Raw genomic sequence first — 15,722 nt, 5'->3', positions numbered from 1 at the left:
ATGAACCTGAAAATTGTCGCTATTATTTACGACTGGTTTAAGACATAGTCATGATCTTCTACTTTAAAAATACATGTATATGGGGCTTCCCTGGTGGTGCAGTGGCTGAGAGTCCACCTGCCGATGCAGGGGACATGGGTTCGTGCCCTGGGCCGGGAAGATCCCACATGCCACGGAGTGGCTGGGCCCGTGAGCCATGGCCACTGAGCCTGCGTGTCCGGAGCCTGTGCTCCGCAACGGGAGAGGCCACAACAGTGAGAGGCCCGCGTACCGCAAAAAAAATATATATATACATGTATATGTGCATAGGATCATACCAATCTATATTTAATGTAGCTCTACCCTCCTGGCAGCGGCCAGGCGGAACACAACACTAACAGTCTCATGACTCTCAGGATGAAAGAATCTCTTTATCATTGAGCCCAGCGAATTTTGCCCCTATTTCCTTTCTGGTTTGTTTGTTTGCTGTCAATTAAGGGTCAGAGATTAGATGACTGACCTGTTAAGAGGCTAATTGCTACCTCCTGAGAGTCTAACATTCTAACTTAGTGAGCGAAAGAGCACAAAAAGGCTCCCATGGACCGGAATCCTTTTTAGAAGGCACTCAATTATTTTTCCTCTTGTTTATGGCATTGATTGCCATTAGCAGGTTATGTGTACCCTCCTACTTTTATCTCATAAGCTATAAAAGGTCTACACACAAAAAGATCCTCCTCTCTCTGTAACAAAGATATTGCTTGAAGCATTTTTCTTACTTCCAGGAATAAGTATAGTGATTAAGAAGAAAGGCCATAAATGTTAATTCACCATCTCAACAAGACCTACAAACTCCATGGCATTTTGCCAGGTGCTATATGTGATTCAGACATGAAGAACATGTTCTGAACCTTTAAAGAGCTCATCCAAATAATAACACAATAGGGCTTCCCTGGTGGCGCAGTGGTTGAGAGTCCGCCTGCTGATGCAGGGGACATGGGTTCGTGCCCCGGTCCGGGAAGATCCCACGTGCCGTGGAGCGGCTTGGCCCGCGAGCCATGACCGCTGAGCCTGCGTGTCCGGAGCCTGTGCTCCGCAACGGGAGAGGCCACAACAGTGAGAGGCCCGCGTACCGCAAAAAAATAAAAATAAAAATAATAACACAATAGCTACCAATTATTAGCTCCATGTCATAGGTATTGCAATGATTAACTTATATAAACTGTCCCTAATCTTCACAACCACTCTGAAAGTTGTTATGACCTCAGGTGACCAATGAGTAAACTGGGGTTCAGAGAAATATAGTGATTTGCCTCAGGAAACACATCTAGTAACTTGCAGAGATGGGGATTTGATTGTGTTGGGATCAGTAGGAAAAAGAAGGGAGAGATACCAAGCCCTGCTGAAGTCTTCCTTTCTCTTTGACAGTCTCCAGTTCTTTCGTCTGTGATTGATTCTCTGTTTTGTAAACTCTTTAAGAATTTATAGCCTAGTCCACACATTTTGATTCTTATTTAGATACCACTGTACATTCTAGGTGAAGGTTCAAAGGTACAAGTTGGGAATAGGTGTGACATAAATGAAGCACTACTCTGACTTATATCTGGGTCTCCCTACCTCAAAGGGTGTAGGGTTGAGACTGACTGGAGAGGCAACCAGGCAGATGGCAGATTGAGGAGATTACCTGAAAAGGGCTAGAGGAGGGAAGAGCCAAGAAAAACTGGATAAGTCATGTCATAGGGAGCACAGTAGTTCAGATCCAAGGGTGGATGATTTTATGTTTAAGTTCCAAATGATAACTGAAGAAAGATAAAGAAGAAAGTTGTTGCTCAAACTATTCTTGGAAGTCACCAGAGTAGTGGGTTGGAATAGCACATCCTAAAAGGCCACTGCAGGTTCCTAACTCAGTAATGGAATAGGGGAGGATTTCTGAGGAGAGAATATGGAGGAAGTGGAAAATAATAAGGCCCAAAGAGAAAATCAAGTGTTTGTGATGGAATGCAGTTAGGCACGTTTCTTCAGAGGAAACAAAAAGAGACAAAATACAAGAAGGTGCCCACTCTCCCATTAATCCCCTCTTTGGCTTCACTGTCCCACACTTTTTCAGACAATCTTACTTGTTGTTCAGCATAAGCTCTCTTATTTAATTCTAATACCTGTAACGCATCCATACTCAGCCACTCATCCAATGGCTGGATGTGGTAGCCAGCCTCCAAAATGGCCCCCAATGTCCTGATATTCATGGCCTTGTATGGTTCCCTCCCACGCTGTATCAGTGTTGGCCCATTTGACCAATAGAATACAACAAATGCAGAGGTGTGTGACCTTAGAGGGTAGGTCATACAAGGCATTGCCCTTCCTACCTTGCTCTCTCTTGGATTTCCTGCTCTGGGGGAGGCCAGCCACCATGGTGTAAGGACACACAAGTAGCCTATGGAGAGGCCCATGTGGAAAGGAACCGAGGCCTCCTTCTCAGAGCCATGTGAGTGGGCCACTGTAGAGGTAAATCTCCTAGCCCCAGTCACACCTTTTGGTGACTAACCACTTGATTGCAAACTCTTGAGAGAACCCAAACCCAAGCCAAAATTACCCAGCTAAGCCATTCCTAATGGGCAATTGCCCATTAGTGGTGGCAGTGAATGCAGGAGATTTCATGAGAGCTGCATTTTTAGAAAAACATAGAAAAACAGCTATTCTACTGTACAAGTTAACGATTGCTATGTAATCAATTACCCCAAAACCTAAGGGCTTAAAATAAACAATTATCTTCACAGTTTTATTGAAATGGCAAGAATTCAGGAATGGCTTAGCTGGGTAATTTTCACTTAGTTTATCTCATGAGGTTGCAATCAAGTTGTTAGCTGAGGCTGCAGTCACCTAAAGGCTTGACTGGGGCTGGAGGATTTACTTCTATGGTGGCTTGCTCACATGGCTCTGAGCAGTAAGCCTCAGTTCCTTTCCATATGGGGCCTAAGCTACTACATATAAAATAAATAAGCAGCAAGGATATACTGTATAACACAAGGAATTATATCCTTTATCTTGTAATAACCTATAATGGAGTATAATCTGCAAAAATACTGAATCACTATGCTGTATACCTGAAAGTAACACAATATTGTAAATCAACTGTACTTCAATAAAAACAAACTTTAATTTGCAAGTGCACTTTAAGTTCTTAAACAACAGCGGGCTCAGAGGCCTGCTTGAAGCGCCACCTGCTGGTAGTAACTTAATAGCATCCCAAGAAGGCTGGAATAATTGGTGCTGATGGCCAGTGCTAACCCGTAACACCTTTCCAAGGTAAACCCGTGCTTCCCATCTTATGTCTCTTCTGAGAACTAGGCTTCTTCAATTCCTGGAGATAGCAACACCTGCCTTGGATTCTTCATGGGAATGCTTAAATGTGATATACTCTGAGCTCTGAAAATCATATAAACATATAAGGAGTTCATATGATCATTCTTTCTAGCATCTTATCTCTCCTGCTTTACCAACTCCTTTCTTTTTACCTGCAAACATGCAAAAGTCTCCATTAACAGAAAAAAAGGCAAACACCAAAAAACTGTTCAATGGGGCTTCCCTGGTGGCACAGTGGTTGAGAGTCCGCCTGCCGATGCAGGGGACGCGGGTTCGTGCCCCGGTCCGGGAAGATCCCACATGCCGCGGAGCGGCTGGGCACGTGAGCCATGGCCGCTGAGCCTGTGCGTCCGGAGCCTGTGCTCCGCGACGGGAGAGGCCACAACAGTGAGAGGCCCGCGTACCGCAAAAAACAAACAAACAAACAAAAAACTGTTCAATGGATTTCCCCCCCAAATAACTGCCAAAGGCTTAGTCTGCCCCCCAACTTTATATGATTTTCTTTTCCCCCATTTATCCACAGACCCCTCCAGAATGCTTTGTGGATCTCTCCATGGAAGTTAGATACGAAATGAATAAAATGATTGCCCATCAGCAGAGGCCACTTGATAATGGTTGGCATGATTTGGCATTATCTCCATTTTACAGAAAAACTGATGATCAGAAAGCGTTAAAAGGATGGAAGGAAGGAAGGAAATAAGGAAGGGAGGGAGGGAGGGAGGAAGGAAGGAAGGAAGCACTGCTCAGAATCACACAGAAAGAAGTAGCCAGGGCCGTCTATAAAATTTGAGGGTCCCAGTGCAAGATGAAAATGTAGAACTACTTATTCATAAAGCAAGAAAAAAGTGCTATTACAGGTATTAAAATATAAAGCTTTTTCCTTTTTTCTGGGTCTCTCACTCAACTTGCCATGGTGTTTTTTAATTTGCTATTTAATATCATTCTAAGCAAAGAAAAATTAAACTTTTAAATAATGGCATGAATTTTGCCACTCATCTTTGTATTGTGCAATGCGAGTTTTAAATGCAAATATAAGAGCATTTAATTCATATGTACAATCACCAAAATTACATAATTCGTATTTCATAGCTCATGCATACATCTAATATTTCGTTCTTACCAGAATGGTGGAAATGCTGCACAAAGATAACTCAACTGTCTTTATTTTACTTCTTGATATGTGTGTATTCTAATAACACTCTCTACCTTTGCTTACTGATAAATAGGAAAAGCCCGAAAGGAAAAAGAACTATGGGTTACCCTATCTTTCCCTTTCCTTCTATATCATCATATTTAGTGTAAGTGGTTGGCTAGTACAGGGTAGCAACAGGAGCAAGAAACAATATGATGAGGTTCCTCAGTCATTTGTGTTTCTTTGAATGCCATTGTCATCTTTGGCATTCAAAACGAGTTCTGGTTCCAGTGGAAAATATGGCCTCTAGGGGCTGTCAGGACCCGTGCTTGCTCAGTCATAGACATGACACACTCACTTTGTACTTACTTTGAGTCTCATTAAACTTCTGCGCATTGTGGATCCACTGGAATCCTGTGTTCATGGAGTGTTGTGAATGCTCTATGGGAAGGGGGCGGCAAGGGATGGTGGGCACATGAATCACACACATCTCCTCTAATTCACATGCGTGCTCCATTGTCCAGTCAGACTTTGCTTACAAAATACACGTTCAAATATAAAATTATTAATAATTTTAAGACAGCAACAACAGAGCACTGAACTAAGTAGGGGGCCCTTCAGAGTGCCAGGCACTGTGCCACTGCATAGGCTGCATGCCCACAAAGCTGGTTAGAGAAGTTCCTGATGGTACTGAAGGACTGAGGACTAGGATAATGGGAAGGGGTAAAGGGATTAAAATCTGGAGAAGGATGAGGAGTTAGAAGTGTTTGGAAGGAGATGGTTATCAGAAGGATAGAACAGCCTAGTTACTTTCAGCGGACGTACAGACTGTCAGGGGTTAGCACCTAAACGTAGGTCAGTTCCCAAGGGTGGGACAGACAATGTCCCAATCTCTAGATGCTTAGGAAGCATTCACTTTGGCAGCCGGTATCTATAGGGTACTTTCAAAAAGGGACAAGACCAGAGAGGCAGCCAGTATCAGGAGTCCAACAAAACAATGTTACAAGAGTTAGGGCAATCCTGGGATGGATTCCTCAGAACGTCAGGCAGGAGGTCAAATCAAGGAGGCCTATTTGCAAACAGGTAGGATCTAGCTACAAGGCTGAGGCCAGGGGACAGCCAAGTGGAGACAGGATCCCTGATCAAGAAACAGACCAGGAGTGAGAGACATTGCCTATGGGTACAGGGTTTTTGTTGTGGATGATGAGCAAGTTTTGGGTGTAAATGGTGGTGATGGTTACACAACACAGTGAATATATTGTGAATGTGAATGCCACTGAGTTGTACACTTGTGAATAATTAAAATCATAAATATTATGTTATGTGTATTATCTAAATTGAATAAACAGACTAGCATGGTGCTCACAGCTGGCAGAATTATATCAGTTCCCCCATCTCAATGCAGAAGAGCCCTAGCAGGTGCCACCTTCCTTTAGGCAGGAAGGACACTCACTGGGCATAAGAAGATTAGCCAGAACCAAACTTTCTTTACATCAGCACCTTTCAGTCAGATGTTGATGACTCCATCAGACTGTTCAATAATCCCAGTTACCTCCACTGCTTTTAAGATAAACAACTGTACCAACAAATCATTTAAAATACTTAGGATTAGATGGAATCCTAAGTCAGGAAAACTGATAATTCTGAGAAAAATTTTTTTCCTATCACAGCAACTTCTGACCCTTCTGGATCCTTTGAGTGAAAAGAAAAGCAAGTTTCATTTTTTAAAATAATCTATAAGTACAGAAGTCACACCTAAGCATAATATGTAATTGATAGTTCTTACAGAAATATTCACTAAGCCCTAAGAAACTTTGTTGAAACTAAGCATATATGATGTTGATGTAGATTTGAGGCAATGACTGTCAACTGGTCAGGCTTGTTAACAAAGACTAATTTCTAAGGCACAAAGGCACATTTTCAACAGACATAAATAGTATGGTAAATATTTAGAATATGTTAAATAAACTCCCAACAGGCTCTTCTCCTCCTGGCTTCTTCCTGAACAGGACCTCCAGGATAATCTTCTTCAAACACTGTTTACATGACGTCATGCCATGCCCGAAAGACGTCCTTGGCTCTCTATATCTTCAAGATCAAACCTGAACACCTTGGGACATGCTACAGCAATGGCCTCTGATATGTTCAATGTTTACTGTCCATGGGGAACTCTAACAAGGGAACAATGGGGTCCGTGGAGCCATTCACCGCTATGACAGGTTCACCTGAACATGCCGTCCCCCCAAGAACTCTCCCAATGTAAAATAATCCACCAAAGCTGGTACTTATTCTCCCAGAAGTGTTTCCAGGCCAGCTGCTGCAGCCAAGTCACTGTCATGGTCATCTCCACACCTTGCTTCTTCCTGGCTCCAGACCTCTGCTCCTTCTGCATGTCACCCAAGACATGATCCCCCTTCTCTCTATCAAACCATGTCCATGGTTTCCTTTAAGACCAAGTTCAAGGGACTTCCCTGGTGGCGCAGTGGTTAAGAATCTGCCTGCCAATGTAGGGGACACAGGTTCGAGCTCTAGTCTGGGAAGATCCCACATGCTGCAGAGCAACTAAGCCCATGCGCCACAACTACTGAGGCTGCACTCTAGAGCCCACAAACCACAACTACTGAGCCCGCATGCCACAGCTACTGAAGCCCATGCACCTAGAGCCCATGCTCCGCAGCAAGAGAAGCCACCGAAATGTGAAGCCCGCACACCGCATGTAGCCCCCACTCGCCACAACTAGAGAAAGTCTGTGAGCAGCAACAAAGACCCAACACAGTCAAAAATAAATAAATAAATAACGAAATAAATAAACAGATAGATAGATAAATAAAGACCAAGTTCAGGACCTGCCCTCATCCTTTCATGATTTCCTCCAGAGTAACTTAATAATCATCTCCAGTGCTGCCTTCCCTTCAAGCTGGTCTGCTATGGGTCCTACATCATCCCGTACTTGGCTTACTGTATTAGGTGTGCTTGTTTGCCTTTCTGAACTCAAATGCTTATGAAGGACACACACCATAATCCCTTGAACAAATCAAGAGTTGCTAAGTGAGGAAGCTCTGGAGAAAGACACACCTGGGTTTGAATCCTGATGCAGCTAATAATTATCAGTATGATCTCAGTGGTTACTTAGTTTCTCTAACCCTCTGTATTTTCATCTATAAAAAGGAGATAATAATTATATTGACCCTATAAGGTTGTCATGATGATATAATGCATGCTATGCACTTCTAACTGGTACCACAATTATACTTCTACAACCCTCATCACATCTGTCCACGCTTCACAAAGAGCAAGAGGACATGAACCAATATGACCCACTTTAGAGATGGACCCACCAAAAGATGTTCTTTAATGAGGCCATTGAAATGTATTTCAACTAACATTAAATTTACACACAAAAAATGTCAGTCAGAATAACAGAAGTATAAAATTACCAGTTTGTACCCACAATAGATGCTAAGTAAATACTTGCGGCTATTTAGTAATGAATAATTTAATGCCACATTTGACTAGTGTTATAATAATGAAAACTCTTTATTCATATAATGAAAATGCCATGGTTAAATTTTGATTTAAATTAGTTGCATACTCACTATAAAAGTTAAGGCAACTTCTCTTTGCAATGGCTTTAGGTTTTCATCCAATGAATAAACTCTAACTTTTACTGTAAGGAAAAAATTGTCATTATTAGAAACTCTGTTGAACTCTAAATGATCTGACAATATTATTAATAACCCTATAACATGAGGGCCGTGAAATTAAACGTAAAGTTAAGAAAGCCCAAAACATTAAATCCAAGTTTAAAGGGAAAGATGAGCTAGGATGTTGGAACGTGAACTTGATGTTAAAGTAGAAAAAAATATTCTTTTCACAAAATATTTCCTGAATGGGATTCTTTTAAATGTTTCTCTTTATGCATTTAAAATATAATTCAACTTATTAAGAAGTATTTTTACACAGCCTTTTGTATTTTTAAACCACTGATAGATAAAAAAGACTGGTATCTGAATTTATTATGGAGTTGAGGAGGAAGAACATAAGCAGTAAGTTATGTCAACAGAACCCAGTGAAGCATTCTCTAATAGAAGGAAGATGCAGGCAAAAATCTGCATGTCTCAGGGTATAATTAAGTACTGGAGTGCATAGAAGGGTGGAAGCCTCACAGGCACCACAGCTCTCCTTCGACACACAGTCATCTTCTGATCAGGTGCCCAAGAAACAGTTCTGTCTAAGGCCAGGTTAATGTGTACTGGTGGGGACCTTGACCTGTTGCTAAAATTATGGCGGTGATTCCATCTTATCTTATTAGATGATGCTTACCTAATTAGCATCACCACCATCACCATCATCTTCAGTGATGATTCGCAAAGTGCAGCTGCATTCAGTACACCCCCGTTAGCTCAACCTTCCTTCCCACTCTTGAGATAACTTGTAAGATGGAATTTCCTGAAAGAAGACTGAAACCATTTCCAACTGGAAACATAAGGAGGCAGATGTAGGTAGGTGAACTTTGCAATTTAGTTCACAATTTTCAATGTTAATATGAAATTGAAATATTTTTTATAAAAGGAGATGATATTGAGAATTAAAAGTTAGACTTTTTAAAGTTAAAATTCAGCCTCTTTGTTAAGTTCGATAATACATCACTTCAAGGGTTTTTTTAAAAACTATTTTGAAAGGAGCCTTGGCATCATTCTATGAAAGGTCTTTCTATCTCCAAATTATACTTGTATTTTTCTGATTCTTTGTGTTTATAATTTACAATTTAACCTTTAGTTTGTCAGCTCTTTTGTGTATGGTGTAAAGTTAGGAATTAAGTTCATTTTCCTCCCAAAATAAACCACTTGTCCCAATACCATTAATCAGGCCATCCCACGTTTCCCCCATAAATGACAATTCCCTCTGTATTATACCTGACTGAATTGTAAATAGATTTGTCTGTCTGAATGAAGAGAAATCCACTGTCATAGTGTAGTGGAATTTTTGTTGCTTTTGAAAAATGAGCAGATACCACTTCTAAATATACATGTGAAACTGCATTTGGTCCTCCAGATAAATCTTTTGGTTGTATCTGTTTCAAAAAATTAATGGATGAATATTGTATAATTAAGATATTCAAATAATATAATTTTATTATATTAATTATGATATATGATTATATATTATTAACTAATTATATCTTAATATAAATACATTAATATAATGAAAGCACTTGTCTTTTAGGTATCTATGAAAACGATTTGAATAATTGTTTACATGCAACAAATATAAAAATTTTGGGGCTTCCCTGGTGGCGCAGTGGTTAGGAATCCGCCTGCCAATGCTGGGGACACGGGTTTGAGGCCTGGTCCGGGAAGATCCCACATGCCATGGAGCAACTGAGCCTGTGCACCACAACTACTGAACCTGTGCTCTAGAGCCCACGAGCCACAACTACTGAGCCCATGCTCTGCAAAAGAGAAGCCACCGCAATGAGAAGCCCACGCACCACAATGAAGAGTAGCCCCTGCTCGCCGCAGCTAGAGAAAGCCCGTGCGCAGCAACAAAGACCCAACACAGCCAAAAAGAAAAAAAAAAAGAAAAAATAAATTTTGTAAAATAAAATAGTAAATATGTTTTTTCCAGGAACACCTCTGTATTTTAGTTTCTTATCAAATTTAGGTTGAAACAATTACTTTTAAAAAGTTGATCTAGAGTATATGTCTATTAAAAATGACAATCATTGAAAAATTCAAGTTTTAGTAAACAAAATAACCAAAAGTCATTAAGAAAGATAAAAAGCTCAAAAGCTTATCAGCAATAGAGGGGTGGGAGAATGGGGGTGATTCAGATGTCAGGTGGAGAATGGACTAAATGACTTATCACATGGTAGTATAAAATATCTCTTATATTTATTTATATTTGGACTTACACTAAAAGTTAAAACGTTTCTTCTGCTAATGTTTTTCATGTCTATTGGTCATTATATAATTAGTGTGTAGCCCTCTTCAAATTTATTGCATATGGTCAGTATATTTTATAGTAATAGAGTTTGTGGACACATCTCTAATTTTCCTTGACATTTTTCACAGATTTGTTTGAAAGAAAATTTGTTTGATTCAAGTCCAAACAGAAAGTATCAAAAGCCTATGATAGATACACACTTTAGGGAAAAAATTAATTTTTCTAGAAAACCATGGGATTAGAACGTTGAATATAGTCTAGGAAAACAAATGTTCAAAATGTTCTCCATTCACTTCTCTGAATTTTTTAAATCAACAGAGTCTGTCTCTATATATTAATATTTCTGTTCCTCCTAATAAATAAAATTTAAGTATCTAAATTGTCTCTTTCTAGTATTCATCATGTTAATTCTGAAACAGGTGCATGTGTTGGTTAATGTAGTTTTCAACTCATGTCACCAAGTCTTTTCACCTTAAAAACCTTTATCTGCTTCATTCAAAAATTTACATTTCCTGACATTGTCCCCAAATCAGAAACAGATTCTCTACTAAACATTTCCCACTTACTTACATGTATAAACATGCCACTTATCTCTCACCAACTAGTGAACTCACTTAATAGTGTGATGTATCACATTTTATCCATGTATGTAAAAAGGATCAATGTATCATCTACAGATATGTTTTACAAAGACACATTGGCATACAAAAGAAACTGTAAGATGAATACGTACAGTTAAGTTTGAAAAGCTTTGGAATTTGTTTTCTGGAGATAAATTAATCTGATCAGAAGAATATGTAAAACTTTTGGCAGGATAACTTTTAATAGCAATGGTCACTGGAAGTGATTCTGTGTATCCATGAACTTGGATTACTACATTTTCAGAGGCTCCAACATAGAATACTTCAGGTGCTGAGACAACATATCTGTTGAAACAGTGAAATTATAGAATGATTCTCTAATACAACATAATTTTTAATGTTTTTCACTTAGTCCAAATTAGCAATTTTTCTTACATTTAGCAATACATGTCTTATTTCTCAAAAATTTATTATCTATGATAAAGCCAGGATAGTGTCCTGAAAAGCATTCTAAGATGAAATTTCAAAGAGACAGCTCGAAATGATTTTGATCAGTTGCAGCCAGGGCAATGTTTAAGAGTCCTCTATAAGAAGTGCAAATAGGGATCATGCTGCAGTCTTTTGAATTTTGCTTTTTGAATTCTTTTTTTTTTTTTTTTTGCCGTACGTGGGCCTCTCACTGTTGTGGCCTCTCCCGTTGCGGAGCACAGGCTCCAGACGCGCAGGCTCAGCGGCCATGGCTCACGGGCCCAGCCACCCCGCGGCATGTGGGATCTTCCCAGACCGGGGCACGAACCCGTGTTCCCTGCATTGGCAGGCGGACTCTCAACCACTGCGCCACCAGGGAAGCCCTGTTTTTTGAATTCTTAATCAAAATTCCAGTCAGTAAATTACTCTTCCCCATGGCAGGGATAACAGCCTGGGAAAATACAGAGTATTTGAATATAAGTCATGATAGATCACAAAGTACTCGTATTAAAAAACGGAAATGGCATTAGACAAGAGAGAAAAGAGGAAATTCACTTGGAATTTTCAGAACTAGAAAGTTAATTTCATGTGGCATTGATTGAATTCTGCTTTCTATAAAACTACAACCAAAATACATTGCAAATGAAAACGGGATCCTTCACTTACATTTGCTCCTGTCCCCAACTTCTTCCCAAGTAGAAAAAAATACACATTATGCTTAAAATGTCCATGGCTGGGTTAGGATTAAACTATTGATACAACATTTCTTGAAACTGCCCTACTTTTTTTGTGAACTCAGCTTGAATAATTTGGTTAAATAAGTCTTCAGGTTAATTATTAATGTCAGATAGTGGGATCACTGAGAAGGAAACCTAAAAATTTAAATGATAACCTTTTAACATCCAAAGATAATTTTGGGATTCAAAGCAGAGAAACTTGATTTTGATGACTAAAGCAGAAAAGACACCCAAATGGGAGTCTCCAGGAAAATGGTTCAAAGCTGGACACAGACACAAAATATTTGGAGGCTGCTCTGGTCTTGAACATTTTCCGGGTGTAGTAGATGCGGCTGATGCCCAGACCAGATCCTCTTTTCTGGGCCCGCTATGCCCATCCTACAGATGCTGTGAGTGTTGGCTGCTAAAGTTTCCTAATTGCTCCCTTCTCCAGGTAACTCACCTCAGCCCCAGGAGACAGCTTGCCCAGAAATGCCTGGGAAGTTATATCCTCTCCTTGGGATTGGTCCACAGTCAATAACTGACTGATTCTGGGGGTACAACAGACTAGCTCCCTTGCCTCAAGGTGGGACAACCTTGTGGTACCATTCATGCTACAGAGCCCCTCATGGGATCAGGTTGAGGCTAGACCTTGGTTGAAACCACATCTTTGCTTATCTTCTCTCCTGCCCTGTCCTGCTTCCCTCACTGCTTATAAAATTCTCTTAAGAAAAATCTTACAATAAACCACTTGCATGAGAGAGTCTCCCAGTCTCAGGCTCTGCTTCTAGGAAGCCATTCTAAATTTAAGGAGCATGAGAGGGGACTATCATCCTGGACTCTCTGTAGAACGTCTCAGATATGGAAATGGTTCTGAGGTTTCCCTGGAATGAGTCTGGTTTGAATTGTGCCCATGAGGCCTATACTGATCCACTTTGGAGCAGATCTGAAATCCCAAGGCATACTCCCAAATGCTAAAGTATTCCCAGGAACTCTGGGATTAAAAATGACCCATCAGGGCTTCCCTGGTGGCGCAGTGGTTGAGAGTCCGCCTGCCAATGCAGGGGACACGGGTTCGTGCCCCGGTCTGGGAGGATCCCACATGCCGCGGAGCAGCTGGGCCCGTGAGCCATGGCTGCTGAGCCTGCGCATCCGGAGCCTGTGCTCCGCAACGGAAGAGGCCACAGCAGTGAGAGGCCTGCGTACGGCCAAAAAAAAAAAAAAAAAACTATAAAACTATTGTTGTCATAGTTTCCTCAAGTCTGCATTCAATTGTATGCACAAACCCATCCTGAGCTACAAGTCTCTAGGCATAGTCAGGATTGCTGGTGGTTGGGATGATGGGTTGTTTAATTGCCTCTTCACTTGTCTGTTTTCCCCTCTTGACTACAGTTCCATGAGGATGGGTACTGGGTCTAACATATACAATGGGGATACACACAGAACTTATCACCTAAAAGGCACTTAGACAGTTAACAAATTTTTGCTAAATGAATGAATAAATGAATGCATCATCAGGTGGACCAAGGAAGATGCTGTTGAAAGGGAGGTTGAGGGCCAGATTATATATGGCCTTGAATGCCATGCTAAGGAGTCTAGAAGGGAAATCAAGGACATTTTGACCTTGTTTCTCTGACCCTGAGGATGTTACCATCTATTTATGACATACTAGTATTCTTCATTCTGTGAAAAGAATAGACAGGTAGTACATGCTATGCAAAGAATTAAGAAAATTGTTCTCTAAGGCAAAATGCAAGCAGAAATTGTTGAAAGTCTGAGATGTCAAACATTCATTCACAACAGCAACTGTAAAAAATGATCTACCATAAAAGCACTAGATTTTGATAGTGTTTGTTAAGCAGGAGTCTCATAACTGCAAAGCTAGATTTCATCATTTTGTTGGGACTAATGGAATTGTCCCACATGCTACCTACAGGATATACAGTTTTGGTTCAAAGATAAAAACAGGTTGAAAGTAAAAGGATGGGAAAAGATGTATCATGCAAACAGCAACTACAAGAAAACTGGAGTGGCTATACTATGTTTGACAAAACAGACTTTGAAATTAAAAATGTTACTAGAGATAAAGAGGGATTTTTACAATAATAGACGGGTCAACCCATCAGGAAGATATAACAATTATAAACATACGTATACCTACCACCAGAGCCCCAAAATATGTGAAGCAAAAACAGACAGTTGAAGGGAGAAACAGAAAATTCAACAATAATAGTTTCAATTATGGATAGAACAACTATGTGGAAGATCAACAAGGAAATAGAAGACTAGAACAACACCATAAATCAACTAGACCTAGTACACATCTGTAGAACATTCTACCCAACAAGAGCAGAATACACATTTTTCTCAAGTGCACATGAAACATTCTCTAGGATAGATCATATGCTAGGCTATAAAACAAGCCTCAGTTAGTTTAAAAGGATTGAAATCACATATTTCTCTGATCACAATGGAGCAAAATTAAACATTAATGACAAAAAGAAATTTGGGGAATTTCCAGATCTGTGGAAATTAAACCACACATTCCTAAATATCCAATGCGTCAAAGAAGAAATCACAGGGAAATCAGAAAATACTTTTAGATGAATGACAATGAAAACACAACATACCAAAACATATGGGATACAGCAAGAGCACCACTTAACAGAAAATCTTTTGCTATAAATGCCTGTATTAAAAAAGAAGAAAGCTCTCAAATCAATAACCTAATCTCCACTTTAAGACAGTGAGAACAAAGTACAAAGCAAGTCGAAGGAAATAAATAATAAGGATTAGAATGGAAATTAATGCAATAAAGAGTAGAAAAACAACAGAGAAAATCAACCTAACCAAAAGTTGGTTCTTTGAAAAGATCAACAAAATTAACAAAGCTTTAGTTAAGCTCTTTATGAAAAGAGAGAAGACTCAAATTGCTAAAATCACAAATGAAAGAAGAGGCATTATTTCCAATATTCTACAAGTGGAAAGGATTATAGAGGAATACTAAGGGATCATCTCCTAAGATTCAGTCTGGTCTCTCTGTTTACCCTTTCAAGGTACCAGATGGAACATAAGTGTCACCCTAAGTGAAAGCCACCAAAGGCCTAATTACTAGGGAGGTCTTCAGAAATCATTATAAGAGAGAGTTAAGAGGAATTCAGGCTCCTGAATTGAGCTACATGGAGCTGGGAAGATGATTCCAATAATAGTTCATTGTCTGCCATTCTGACTTTCCTTGGACTCAGCTTCAATAGACTCATGCTTGAGTCCCAGGAAACCCTAACAACAGCCTGGCTTAAAAATGCTCAAATCTCCATGAGGTATTGAGAGACAAGACTTCAGTAGCATGGTATTGATTGGTTACAGTGGTGATTAGCATTGACAATGACAAGAGTCAATTATATCTCATAAAACTGGAAAAGGAAAAAAAAAACAATGACAAGGGCCAGGACTTCCTGGTTTAGGAGACTCCTCCCTCAGTACAACAAAATTGCCCTGGCCATCAGGCACTTACACCCTCGGCACATACCTCCGTGCACTTCA

Source organism: Aethalodelphis obliquidens, unplaced genomic scaffold (genome assembly GCF_003676395.1).
Source record: "Aethalodelphis obliquidens isolate GAN/ISIS:26980383/991018 unplaced genomic scaffold, ASM367639v1 scaffold7, whole genome shotgun sequence".
Lineage (NCBI taxonomy): Eukaryota > Metazoa > Chordata > Mammalia > Artiodactyla > Delphinidae > Aethalodelphis > Aethalodelphis obliquidens.
Note: the sequence above shows the minus strand (reverse complement) of the source record.